Consider the following 13,765-nt stretch of genomic DNA (forward strand, 5'->3'; position numbering starts at 1 on the left):
ATGATGTTAAATGCATTAGTTTTGGTTCATGAGTAGACCTCCAAAAGACCGGCCAAATTGTGTGAATATTCCTTGTAACGGATTAAATTGAGTTTCTCGATCTTGGTTTTGACATTCGGATCTCCATTGAATCGGTGGAATTGTTGTTCGTGGGAGAAAGACTCCCCCCTCTCCTGTAGAGACGGCCTTATCATAAGGGTCAGGCAACACGCGAAAGAAAGGGCTAATCCAGGGATAAAATAACAAAGGACCGTTATTTCTATTCATGCAGCAAGGAACACGAGAATCAAAGATTAATAAATCTGAAGGAATCAATAGTAAATATTTATTGACTTCAAGACTATTTGTTACCGAAGTGGAATTTATATTGAAAGAAAGCAGTTGACGTTTACCGGCGTTGGAAGTCGACTGTGGCGAGTTTCATCACATCAGCAAGGTTGTACAGTTTCAACAAAGTTTGAATCGTTAATAAGACATAGAATTCCAAGGTTCCACTTGTCATCATCTAATGTCCAAGCCAGTTGTAATACATACAGCTCAATACCAAAGCAAATCGAATAGTATTGAGCTGATATCGTGCGTAATTATGGTACATAGTATTTTTTAGTTTTAGAACCAAGAGAAGAGAATTTTCAAAAACTGAATGACATTTCAAATAACAAACGTTCAAAATTGACGATAGATAATTATTTTCAAATTTGTGCGCATTGTGTCGATCTACTTCAGTGCTGGGCTGCAAAAGTAGCAATGCTTGTTCATCTGACATTTATGTTCGACATCTACTGGCATAAACTAGCCCCAGGGCGAAGGAATGCAGATGAATATCGTACCTAAACTTTAAATCCTCGATGCAGTACGAAGAATTTCTTGTTTGGATAGATAATAAAGTGGTTAATATACGTCCAACTTGCCCTGCTTCATCATTCCTCATTATTAGTCAAGGCACTCTTCATGCTCAAACAACTGTTTGTAACTATGAGGACAGATTACCATGTGTAAATTCTATCAGTGAAAATGTCGCAAACTGCGGATAATACAAATAGATCTTTTTAAACCCTTAAATTATTGTTATCTTTCCAATTCGCCATTAAAATATGTCCTATCTAAGAAACCTTGTAGTATACACGGTACTTGTACTGTGATGCTTTATAACTTTCAGTGAGTGTAACCCTACATCTACTACACATGTACAATTTTAAGGGCCACTCAGTTCAATGGTGCTCAGGAGCCCCGCGTGGTATCTGTATCTGATTTTTATTATCCGCTATCAGCGACATTTTCACTGATAGAATTTACACATAGTAAATCTGATCTCAAAGTTACAAACAGTTGTTTGAGCATGAAGAGTACATTGACTAATAATCAGGAATAATGAAGCAGAGCACCTCCTGTGAGCATGATAAATGAACTCAACATCAAAAGACACTGGTAATTAAAATTGAATCTATAATGAAATGAAAGATGGAAAGATGTATTTTAAAATGTAATTGGCTTGAAAGTTTATAGGTTCAGAGATGTCTTTGAATTTAGATTTATAAGAACCTAATACGATTTAACCTGTCGTAAAACTAAATTGTTAATACTTTTGCTATGAAACTTGAACAAGAACAAACAGTACTGGGATTGTTACTCGGGATAAACTGTAGAAACTACGTACAACAAACAACGTGTATAATGTGTCTACCAATCAGACGATCTCATTTCTGTAGCTTACAGGACTTGAAAATACGGGAATTTCGTTACACATTTCTACCGACAAGCAAACGGCACTGAACACAACACCAAATGGGGAAGGTTACACTAAGAGAGCTTTTACAATACACACGTATGAGATAACGAGAAGGTGCTATTTACTGCTAAATCGCGTGTACTGCTGTCCTTAATTGAACACTTCACGAAGAAGGAACCAGTTGCCTCCCGTTCGGCGCAGAACACGCGAATTAATATGTATGTTTTATTAGTTACGTGCGGTACAGTGTGTGGTTGTGGTGATATGATGCATGTGCTCTAAAGCCTTTTAATAGCGTTCATAGGAAGTAAGGGGGGTAAGGTGCGGCATATGAGGTTGCCAAGTTTCGCTATTTATGTGTTTCCCCTGTGCGATTTGATTAGCCATTTTCAGGACGGGGAAGGCAGAGCACGACCGATTCCGTAGCATTCCGTAATCCACATACATATTGTGTTTGTTTTTCATTGCCCCACCAGCAAATGCATTCACAATTACACACAAACGCACACGCAACGTTCGCATACATACGCGCACATAAACAGGAGCTATTTATAACTTTTAATTTTTTTTCTTTCATTTCTTGCAACCATTGAAGAAGTGGCAAATACTTTAGGACAGACAATCGATCGTAGGCGTATGATTTATAAGCTTGAGCGAATGGCGGTTGGGTGGTTGGTGGGTTGGTTTGTTGGTTGGTTGTTTGGCTCATTTGTGCTTGCTGTTGTTGCTGATTGAGCTCCTAGGCTCGCTAGCGAATGTTCGGATGTGGATATGCGCGAAAGCTTTTCGTTATAAAAGCTGTGCCATCTTGCCACCTGTTTTGCCTATGATGGATGACGCTATGTCTAGAAAATGGCAAACGAGTTATATAGTAGTTGCTGGTGTAGGTTTTTTGCGTGAGATGGTGATGTCATTAGTGAGATTAAGCTGAAAACGAGCTGGGTACTAGGAAAAAAAAAGATAAATGTTTGCGACTGTGAAAGTTTTACTGTGGCTGTGGCGAAGAAAATTTATAATCAGGCATTTCTCAAATTGTGAGTAATAGTGTTCTGTAAGGTGTTGTAAGATATGACATTTCTTATACGGAGTAATACACGGAAAACCGATGCTGTTGCTATCGAAGTTCAAATAAATATTTCATTGCTTCCTAAAGGATTCAAAGTAATGCGTCCAATTGGTTGTATTCGGGAGGTTTCTTTGTTTTTTCAGGGGTCATAAAGTGATTAGTTATAAAGCATTGGCTTCACTCTCAACATTATTCGACCGATTTTAAATCTATTGAGTTCCAAAACTCCATTTTTCATACTCAGTATTTATCTTAATAGTCTGTAAGAACCCATGCGAATTATTAGTTTTATTTTAAAAACAAGTTATTCTAAAAAATCGTAAATGGAAAGCATGATGAATTCGCGTCAATCCCCGTAATACCATTGTCCCGAACAATGATCAGACATTGGTCAGGATTTACACCATTCTTCTGATTTTCATTACACAGTCTCTGAGTAACTACGGTTTTAGTCGCTGAGTTATATTATACGAATATGTATTTATGTAGAACGTCAATTATGTATAATCAAATTTCAAACTTTCACTCGTTTTATATGCTAATGATATATACATTTAAATTTGACTTCAGTTTGCGTGAGAAGTGCATTGCGTATTTAATCACATTTTTCTTATTCTTTTACCAAAACTCACATCAGCTACAAAAGGTCCTCAGTGGCAACTCATGTGTTCCATTTCCCCACAGGTTTTTTTTCCAGCAGCCGTCAACTGAATCGTGCGTTTGTTTAGCTTCAGAGCGTATGCCCTAGTGTAATTAATTATTCATCATTCACCAACACACACTCAGAAAGAATAAAAAGATTTCCGTTCCATATCCTGATCTCCGACGACGGTAGGATATCCCTATCCCTACCTACTTTTTACATGTCATGTTTTTGGTGATGCGCACTAGTTGCTCTGGCGGCTTCGAATGCTTCACACGGTACACAGTTTTTGTTCCATTCCATCTGGTAAGGAAAGCTACGGAACAAGCAATCGAAATTGCGACTGCTTTGTTCGTGTGAATGGGGCTTGATCTATAAACCCTAGTTTTTCTTGTAGGTCTGCACAATTAAGCCTAGTTTGCTTAGGGAAAGAGAATGCAAACTGGGAATCTTTTCTGAAAGGTTTCAATTATTCAAACTGCGTATATTTTTGCATACTTTATGCTTGTTCCCGATGGTTGCTAACTGCCTACAAAGCGGCAGTTAGCAACCAACTCGGTAACTTCTTTATTGATGGTGTTGTAGAGATGGTCGGGTTTCATTTTTTAGGATCCGACTTTAAGAACTTAAAAGTTTAAAAAGCAGGACCAGACCCGAACATGAGATTTTAAAAATTGATAAACCCGAAGCCAACCTAAGCCCGAGAATTTTATAATTTGAAAAACACGAACACGAGAATAAAATTTTTGGAAAACCCGAACCCGATAATTTTAATATGGGAAAAGTCGAGCTGGAACTGAATAGGATTATTTTAAATAAGAGAAACCCGATCCAAACCGGAAATTGTTAAATATGGAAATCCCGAAGATTTTCAAATTCAAACAGCAGAACTCAACCCTGAGCTCATATAAAAATGATACCAACAGCACTCTACGCGTCCAGTCACATCTGCCAGTCGCAGAACTGGATAGTGGAATCCGCATCTATATTTGCAGTTATTGAACGTCGAATTTGTTATGTTCTGGGAAATAGTTGTTCGACAATTTAACCGGAAAGAGGGGGAGAACGATGACTAACTGGTGGGAAACAAGTGGCAGAAAATTACTAAGCTATTTGCAATTCGTATTCGGCAGTTTATACGACGCCACATGCGTAACAAGTCGCACAGTGGCACGACGAGTGACAAAACCCCAAAAATCAATGTCTTGTAATTCTTTCTAAAATATTTATTTTATTTTTCACTTGGTTCGAACAAAAGTATCACAAAATTTTACGATCATCGGATGAAAAATGAATTTTTCACATGTCGTTGAAGTAAGTGATGTCGATGATTTCTATTCGTTTCCATAGATTTGTTCGCACCTTCAAACTTCAAATGGCGATATCTCAAGAGTTACATGGCCGATTGGAGTAGTTTTAAGTTTTTTGGAAAGAAAAATGAATATGCTATACTGTAGATATGAGTTTTTGTACATAAATGATTTACCTTTGTTCTGTATTAAGAAAAAGCAATTGAAAAATTTAATGTTGTTTCAGTAATTTATCTTTATACCTCTTCCAATTTTTGAGATGGTCTCCCATGGGTCAGTTATCATGAATCTGACTCCAAATTTAGTGTAGTTTCAAGATATATAGGCCTCATCTTGCGCATTTTTGCGCCGAAGAACAATATCTATGTTTTTGAAAATACCCATATGGAGACGCCCTGTATCTCATGAATCTTCTTACAAATTGGTTGCCTACTCGACATCATATTACTGAAAAATTAGCAATTTTTACTAGTTTTGGCAACCATTTCCGCTATCCGATGTTATTGACTATTATTATTAACACCTTCAAATGGGTTTACGTAAAAGTAGTAAAAAAGAAGAATTATGAAATTTCAAAACTGATAGCAGAAATGAATTCAGCGACCCAAAATTAGTTGAAAACCCAATTTTTAGCCACATAAACCAATTTTTATAATTTTGTCACAACTTTGTATGGGGAGTCGGTACGGTCAAACTGTCGTCAAAGGGTGTCAATCAAATTCTCTTGCGTGTTTTTATTTATTTATTTATTTGATCTTTTTTCATCTTGCCATCTCCATGAAGTATCATTGTGTGGGGAAAAGCCCATTTGGATATGAACTTTAGAAGCTTTTTTTTCAAATGCGCTGAAAAACCGCATAATCTTTTTAAACTAGCTTCACGAACGTAACAATAATCTTACTTACATATTAAAATATTATAACAAATGTAACAATCTTAAATTTCCAATTGAATAATATTACAACAACATTACAGAACCAATTAATATTCCATGTTATGAACTAGGTTTGTCTTTTAAGCCAATTTTTGAAAATATCGCCAGATACAGAAACGTCAAAAAGATCATTGAACTCATTACATGTCGCTTTTATGGGTTCGTTCTGTCCATATTCGATACACGATACACGCAATGCTTAGCAACCGACATCTGTTGTCATCGCTAAGACTGGTAGAGATTAGGAAACTGAGTGTTTGCGGATCCTCAAGATGGTGTGCTGTCACCACTTTTATGGAACCTTGTCGCCGATAGTTTGTTGAGAGAACTCAATGAGCTTGGGTGCCGACATGTGGTTTCGCCGATGTTTTCCACCGGTATTTGCCTTAATGGCTTTGTGTTGTAGAGCAGTAGTATCGTCACGTGGGACTAGCAATTAATCCAAGTAAAACATCAATGATGTTTTTCACGTAACGAAGGATTACAACCGGAGCTCGTCCATTACAGTTCTTTGACCCTGAAATTATTGTCGCAGGTAAAGTTAAGTACTCTGGGGTGATTCTTAACTCAAAATAAAATTGATCTACTCACATCGAAATCAGAAGCCAGAGAGCTTGCATGGTCTTCGGCTAATGTAGACAGGTATTGGAATGTTATCAGCGGAAAACATGCACGAAATGCAAACTGGTCCGCGCGGACTCGTTAGTTTAATGGCAGCAAGAGTGGGACAACGCTAAGAAAGAAAGGTGGAGCCACTGACTCATACCATATGTATCGGCGTGAGCGCATAGGAATCCATAACGCAGTTTTTGTCCGGACGCGGATGCTTGCGGAAGTACCTACATCGGTTTGGACATGCTTCGTCACCTCTTTGTCCGGAGTGTATGAACTTGCAAGAGACCCCGGAACACCTGATCTTCGAATACCATAGGTTCGAAGAAGTTCGAAGGGATATGTCTGATGTGACAGAGTGGTTACGGGTATACTCTCCGAGCTTGAGAGAAAGTGGCGAAGAGACCAACAAAGTAGCACCCTCTGCTGGAAAACAGATGTGAACCCACGAAGCGGGTTTCAGGAGATATTCCGTCGCTGGGGAACTCTCCCTCAGTGTAGACTAGGTCCACCGCCGGGGACCAGTTCAGTAGTACGCGACGTAGCACCGGGGTCGGGTCTTCAGGGCACCAGTAAACCGAACGTCAGGCTTCACCGGAATCGCCGGACTGACGCCTACCGGGTAGCTCCGTGGGTCATTGGGGCGCCAAAGAACCGAAAGCTAAGATCCAACCGGAAGCGCTGGACGTGTGACCCAATCAAAGAAGCGGGGGTGGAAAACAACCAAGTTCGACAAAAAAGTCTTCGTCGAAATGTTGAGGCCTGAGTGCAATCATTTGTACTTCAGTGAAGATGAAGTGCGATGCAGCCACGTCAAGAGAAGGTGTTTACCTATAGTCGCCGTCCAGCCTTCTGGTGGAACTTGGCGATTGCCGACCTACGTGCATGTTGCCACCGATCCCGGAGGGAAATGCAGAGATCCCACAACGTCGCTGAAAGCGCAGCTCTAAGACTAGCGTATAAAACGACAAGAGCTATACTTAACAAGGAAATCAAGAAGCAAGAAAGCTTGCCTAGAGGAGCTTTACCGTAACGTCAATGCAAATCCGTGGGGCGACGCGTACAGAGTTGTCATGGTGAAGATAAGATAACCGGCAGTACTACCGGAGAGCTGCCCGGAGAAGTTGAGAGGCATCGTAGAAGTGCTATTTCCACAGTATGAACCGACGGGTTGGCCGCTCACACCGTACAGGACTCATTATGATTACGAAGTGAAAGCTCGGCAAGGAGCTGATAGTGGCGGTAAAAGCCTTGAGAATCAATAAAGCTCCGGAACCAGACGTTGCTTGCTGAAAACAGCAATCCTTACAAAACCGGACATGTTTAGGACGGCGCTGCAAGAGTGTATCGACGATGGTAACTTTCCCGACATCTGGAAGCGACAAAAGCTAGTGTTTCGCCGAAGCCAGGCAAGCTCTCTGGAGATCATTCATCATACAGGCCGATATGCCTGTTGGATACAGTCGGCAAGGTGCTTGAAAGAGTAATTCTTAACAGGCTTACAACACACACAGAGGGAGAGAATGGACTCTCCAATTTGCCATTCGGCTTCCGAAACGGTAGATCCACTGTGGACGCCATACGAACCGTCGTCGAAACTATGGAGGCTTCGCAGAAGCAAAAGAGAAGAGAAAACCGTTTCTGCGTAGCGGTTACACTGGACGTAAAAAACGCCTTCAACAGCTGCAATCAGGAATTCGCTGCACAGTCTGAGAGTTCCTGAGTACCTCTGTAGGGTAGCTACTTTCAGAACCGGCAACTGATTTACGAAACTGACGCTGGAAAAAGAACTTTTTGGAATGCTATGTAAGCTGAGCCTCCCCAGGGGTGTGAAGATTGTCGGTTTTGCGAACGATGTGCTGCTCGTAGTGATCGACGAATCACTATTGGAATTAAAAGTACTCGCCACGCAGACGATAGACGCTGTGGAAGACTGGATGCGCGAGAAGAAGTTGACGCTAGCTCACCACAAAACCGAGATGGTTTTGATAAGCAATCGAAACGCAATGCAGCAGCCAAGAATTTCGGTCGGAGAGTGTATCATCAACTGAAAGCGGGAAGTTAGACAATACGTGATCGTGGCACTATCTCAGATCATGCCCAACAATTCTGTGATCAGCAGCAGTAAAAGGCGACTACTGGCGAGTGTCGCCACATCGGTGCTCAGATACGAAGGACCTGCTTGTGTGACGCCACTGCAGACGAAGAGAAACACATCTCGGCTGAACAGCACGTTCAGGCTGATGACCATGCGCGTGTCTAGCGCTTATCGAACTATCTCATCAGGGGCAGCCTACGTGATAGCTGAAACGATTCCCATAAACCTTCTACTCGAAGAAGATAGCGAGTGTTATAGGGATCAAGGCTCGAGAGGAGTCCGTAAACGAGCTCGAGCTGACGCCTTAGTCAAGTGACGGCATAAGTGAGATAACGCTATAAACGATAGATGGACCCATCAACCCATGCTTGTCGGTGTGGGTGAACAGAGCGCACGGTGAGGTGAGCTTCCACATGACGCAGTTCTTGTCTGGTCATGGTTGTTTCAAAAACTATCTGAACTGGTTCGGCCACGCGAGTTCACCGTTCTGCATCGCATGCGGTGATGCAGAGGAGACGTCTGGACACGTGGTCCTCGAATGCACGAGCAAAATGAAATGAGAACCATTGTCGGCGAGGACGTTAACATGACCAATATTGTCCGAAGAATGTGCGCGGACAAAGAAAAATGGGACCCGTTGAACAGAACAGTTGTTCAGATCATGTCAGCGTTGCAACGAAGCTGGCTCGGGTCGTCGAGGCTCCGATGAACCGGAAGTTACACTCCAACTGGAATCGCCGGACCGATCATGGCACTTGACAAGTCAGTCTGAGGAAGAGAGATAAAGTAGACTACCGGGCGCGACCGAAGCAGGCTAGATCCAAAGCCGGGGACTAGACTGAGCGCGCGCGTCGTCGACGGTAGGTCGTCGGGGCACCTGTGAAACGGAAGTCATCCTCCTCCCGGAATCGTAGGACAGACCTCGGCACCAAACCGACCAGCATTGAGATAACGATTTCGAGAGAAATTTTAACGTCGGGAAATTTCTCCGTAGGATTTGGCTAGGCCCACCGCCGGGGACTAGGGCCCTAGTCCCCGGCGGTGGGCCTAGCCTAATCCTACGGAGAAATTTCGAGTAGATCGGGAAGTAGCACTGGCAAATGGTCGTTGGGGCACCTGTGGACTGGAAGTCACCCTCCACCCACTCCACCCTCCACAGATGCCGGCATCTGCGGTTTCGGAAGATCTTCCACTGCCGGGGAACTCTTCGTCGGAGTAGGAATGATCCACAGTGTGGGACTATTCCGAGTAGTCCATAGCGAATCGCCGGCTTAAATCGTCGGGGCGCCAGTGAACCGGACGCAATCCTCCACCCTGAATCGCAGGACTGTCCTTGCTATTCTGCCGGACTGCCGGAAGCAAGAATAACGCGTCCGTCTACGGTTGCGGGAGACATACTTTCGTCGAGGAATTCTCCGCCGATGTAGGCTAGCTAGTTGGGGACTACGCCGAGTAGCACCGAACGCGACAAACCACCAATATAGGGTCGTCGGGGCATCAGTGAACTGGGAGCCACCCTCAAACCGGAATCGCTGGATCGACCACGGCATCCAACTGTTCGACGCAGAGAGGAGCGTATGTAGCGCACAAGCTCTCGACCTCCCTCCAAGTAGTCATTTCAAATGAAATCCGGGGGGATCAGGCAAATGCCGGACTCCTTGGTGGAGGCTAAAGGAGTACGATTCAAAGGTATCTTTTTTGTTCAGAGTAAGTGGAATCGGTACTTAACATGTACTGGGTCGGCATAAAAGCTTTACCGCAAGTAAACACACACACGCATACACACAGACATTTTCTTAGTTTGTCGATTGGATTCCCGAGTAGAAGCAAATAACTGCGGAATACTAAAATCAGGTATTCCATACTAACGATTTTATACCGCAATATGGTGTTATTAAGCTCTACATAAGAGGTAAAGTAACAAAAATAATAACACAGACATGTTCTACGAAACGAGTTATTATAATTATAACAAAACGTTTATCAATCTTCCAATAACAAAATTTACTGTATTGAGGTATTCAATAAGGTATTGATTTAGTATTTGTAAAAATCACTGGAATACATAAATAACGTTAATTTGTTATTAATATTTGTTCAGAGACCTGGACCTAGTCTTGTGAACCAAACGACTCAGCTCAGCAAATTGGGTAAATGTTTGTTATCGAGCCCAAATCCCTCTCCTCCCGTTATCCTTCCTTCCTTCCTTCCTTCTGCGGCTGTTCGCCCATCTAAATATGGAAGCTGTTCTTCAATGTCAGCTTCTTTCACCGAACAGCCTAGATAAGCCGTGTAGTGTCGGTAGTGGTTGTTTCAACCGGCTAAGCATTACACTACGGACTACCTGTTTCAGTTTAAAAATCTACCAAACAGGGAACCCCAATTCCATAGTGTCATGCGACCCGTGCTATGGGTAAAATTGTTGAGGAGGTTTAAAACATTCTCAATGGCGAACGGAGCCTGGGAAGAGTTGGGCGAATTCCCCAGTATGCTGCATTACGCAGCGGAACGTTCACTCTACACACCGATTTTTGTTTTCTGCGATGATCCACTTAATTTTGCCGAATTTTTGTTGGGGTTTGCTGAGACTCTCGGCTGATGGTAGTTCGGTGAAGTTTTGTTGAGTTTCGATTATCAAATTTCGATGTGTACAGATGAACCTGCCCAGAGGCCGTGTGGTATCCGGCCTAGAATTGAGCCACTGGAGTCCTGCTCCCATGTCGTAGGAAGCGACTGAAAGTAGGAGACCCTAAGTCAAGGTGTAGTTCCGTGCCGAGGACTTAATGACTGGAGGGTCTAAAATATGCCAGTCGCGCACGGAGCATTTTGGGTTTTGCCCTTACTGTGTTATGCGAATCTCTGACACAGTGGACCATTATTTTCTTCGCAAATCGTGGGAATTAAATGATCATGTCCCATTTAAACCTGGTATGGCTCGCTATATGCGTTAACATCCCAACTCGCTTGGTGTCCTCTAGTTGTTGTGCAATTTGTGTTGGAGATGAAATGTACAGTTCTCTAATCAACAATGGTTAGAATAGCACAAATCAATCTCCAACATAAACGTACAGCAACTATGAATTTATCTCGACTCATGCAGGAAGGTAAAGCTTCCATAGCATTGGTTCAAGAACCGTATTTCCATAAAGGAAACTTCTATTTTGGAAAGTTACTTAACACTGCCTTCATTGCTTACAACAAGACAGGCATGACTAACCCACGTGAAATGCCTCGTGCTTGCATTCTTGCAAATAAGGCTATTGACGCGTGTCTCATATTGGAGCTCACAACTCGCGATATCTGTGTTGTCACAGTTACATTGACTGTCGAAAACGTAGACAAAATATATATATATTGTTCAGCATACCTACCGCATAACGAATCATCTCCTTCTGATGATTTCAAAAGCGTTGTATCATATTGTAGCAGAAATGGGCTTCCGCTCATTATCGGCAGTGATGCGAATGCTCATCACATCATTTGGGGCAGCTCGGACATCAATCTGAGAGGCTCTGAACTGATGGAGTACATAAGTAGTACAAATCTCCATATTCTGAATGTGGGAAACCGACCAACTTTTGCGAGGTCTGGGAGGGAGGAGGTGTTAGACATAACACTTTGCTCTGATAGAATTTTGCATGAACTGGGAAATTGGCAGGTTCCAAATGAAACTGAACCGTCTCTATCCGATCATAAATATATATTTTTCGAGCATTTTGATGTCACCTTCAATGTGGTGACATATCGTAATCCTAAATCTACAAACTGGGACCTCTTTTTGGAAAACTTGGCGACTAAATTTCATGGATATTTTCCAACAATTAGTCAATTAGACGACTTAGATGACGTCGTGGATACGACAAACTCATTCATATTAGCATCCTACGAAGAAGCTTGTCCACTTCGTACTGTTAAATCGACTAGGGGAACCCCTTGGTGGAGGGCTGAGCTTGAAAGAATGAAGAAAGTTATGAGAAGAGCTTGGAACCGGCGTCAGCGTGATGACTCCAGGGCTTTCAGGTCAGCTCGTAGTGCATATAAGAAATGTCTTAGATCTGCAGAACGGGCTGGCTGGCAAAGCCTATGCACTAATGTCTCTAGTCTGAACGAGGCTAGCAGATTAAATAAAATTCTCTCCAAATCGAATGATTTTCAGATGAACTCCTTGAAAACCAGAGATGGTGTTTATGTGACGGACGAAAAAGATGTTCTTAATTGTCTCTTCGACACACACTTTCCAGGCTGTATCGATCCGGAGTTGATCAATGTTCACAGATCTCATTCTGGTGATTCGGACTCGTGGGCGTTAGCACCCACATTGGTTTCCACTGAATCGGTCAAGTGGGCAGTTGACAGCTTTGCTCCATACAAATCACCCGGAAAAGATGGAATACTTCCCGTGCTACTGCAAAAGGGATTTGATATTCTTAAACATGTCTTGAAAAAGATTTTGCTTTCCAGTCTTGCTACCGGGTATATCCTTCCAGTCTATTCTGGAAGCGACGCGCGGTCATGGGATACCTGCATGTATCTCAGGTTGGATAAACGCAATGCTTAGTAACCGCATACTTTGCTCGTCACTGCGACAGGCTGAGATACGGAAGTTGAGTATTTGCGGTTGTCCTCAGGGCGGCGTTCTGTCACCTTTGTTATGGAACTTAGTAGCTGACGGCTTGTTGAAGAAACTCAATGAGCTTGGATTTCCAACCTACGGGTTTGCTGACGATTACCAAATACTAATTACTGGATTTTGCATCGGAACAATCTTTGACTTGATGCAACAGGCATTAAGAGCTGTCGAACAGTGGTGTCGACAAGTTAAACTATCAGTTAACCCAAGCAAAACTGCAATGGTTCTTTTCACGAAGAAGCGAATAACAACCGGGGTTCGTCCCTTGCAGTTCTTTGATTTTGAGCTACTGTGTGCAGATCAAGTCAAATACGTTGGAGTCATATTGGATTCCAAACTGAATTGGTCTGCTCACATTGAGTTCAGAGTCAAGAAAGCGTGCATGGCCTTCGGGCAGTGCAGACGAACTTTTGGAAAGACCTGGGGTCTCAAACCTAAATACATCTATTGGATTTACACGACAATTGTACGTCCAATACTGTCATACGGATGCCTTGTGTGGTGGCAGAGGGAAGAGGTGGTCAAAGCTAAACCATCTGCAAAGAATGGCGCTCATGGCGTTGACTGGTGCTTTCACCACGACTCCGACTGCTGCTCTTGAGGCACTTCTAAATATCAAACCATTACACATACACTTAAAACAAGAAGCACTATCATGTGCATACAGACTGCAGGTTACTGGGCTTTGGAACAGTAATCATGTTGATCTTGTTGATACACGATTGTGGTCACAAATGGTTACA

At 42.6% G+C, this 13,765-nt stretch overlaps 1 protein-coding gene across 9 annotated transcripts in view; it reads right to left on the bottom strand.

Moving 5' to 3' along the window:
* The window catches only part of LOC131684069 (potassium voltage-gated channel protein Shaw-like), a 250,442-nt gene that overhangs the window by 48,394 nt on the left and 188,283 nt on the right, over window positions 1-13,765 (bottom strand). The window contains exon 10 of one of the 9 annotated variants that reach the window (XR_009304605.1): window positions 1,855-2,574. The exons of the other annotated variants lie outside the window; for them this stretch is intronic. The gene's annotated coding sequence lies outside the window, so the exon portion shown is untranslated. The remainder of the gene's footprint in view (window positions 1-1,854; window positions 2,575-13,765) is intronic. 9 annotated transcript variants of the gene reach the window in all.

This window comes from Topomyia yanbarensis, chromosome 2 (assembly GCF_030247195.1).
Source record: "Topomyia yanbarensis strain Yona2022 chromosome 2, ASM3024719v1, whole genome shotgun sequence".
Lineage (NCBI taxonomy): Eukaryota > Metazoa > Arthropoda > Insecta > Diptera > Culicidae > Topomyia > Topomyia yanbarensis.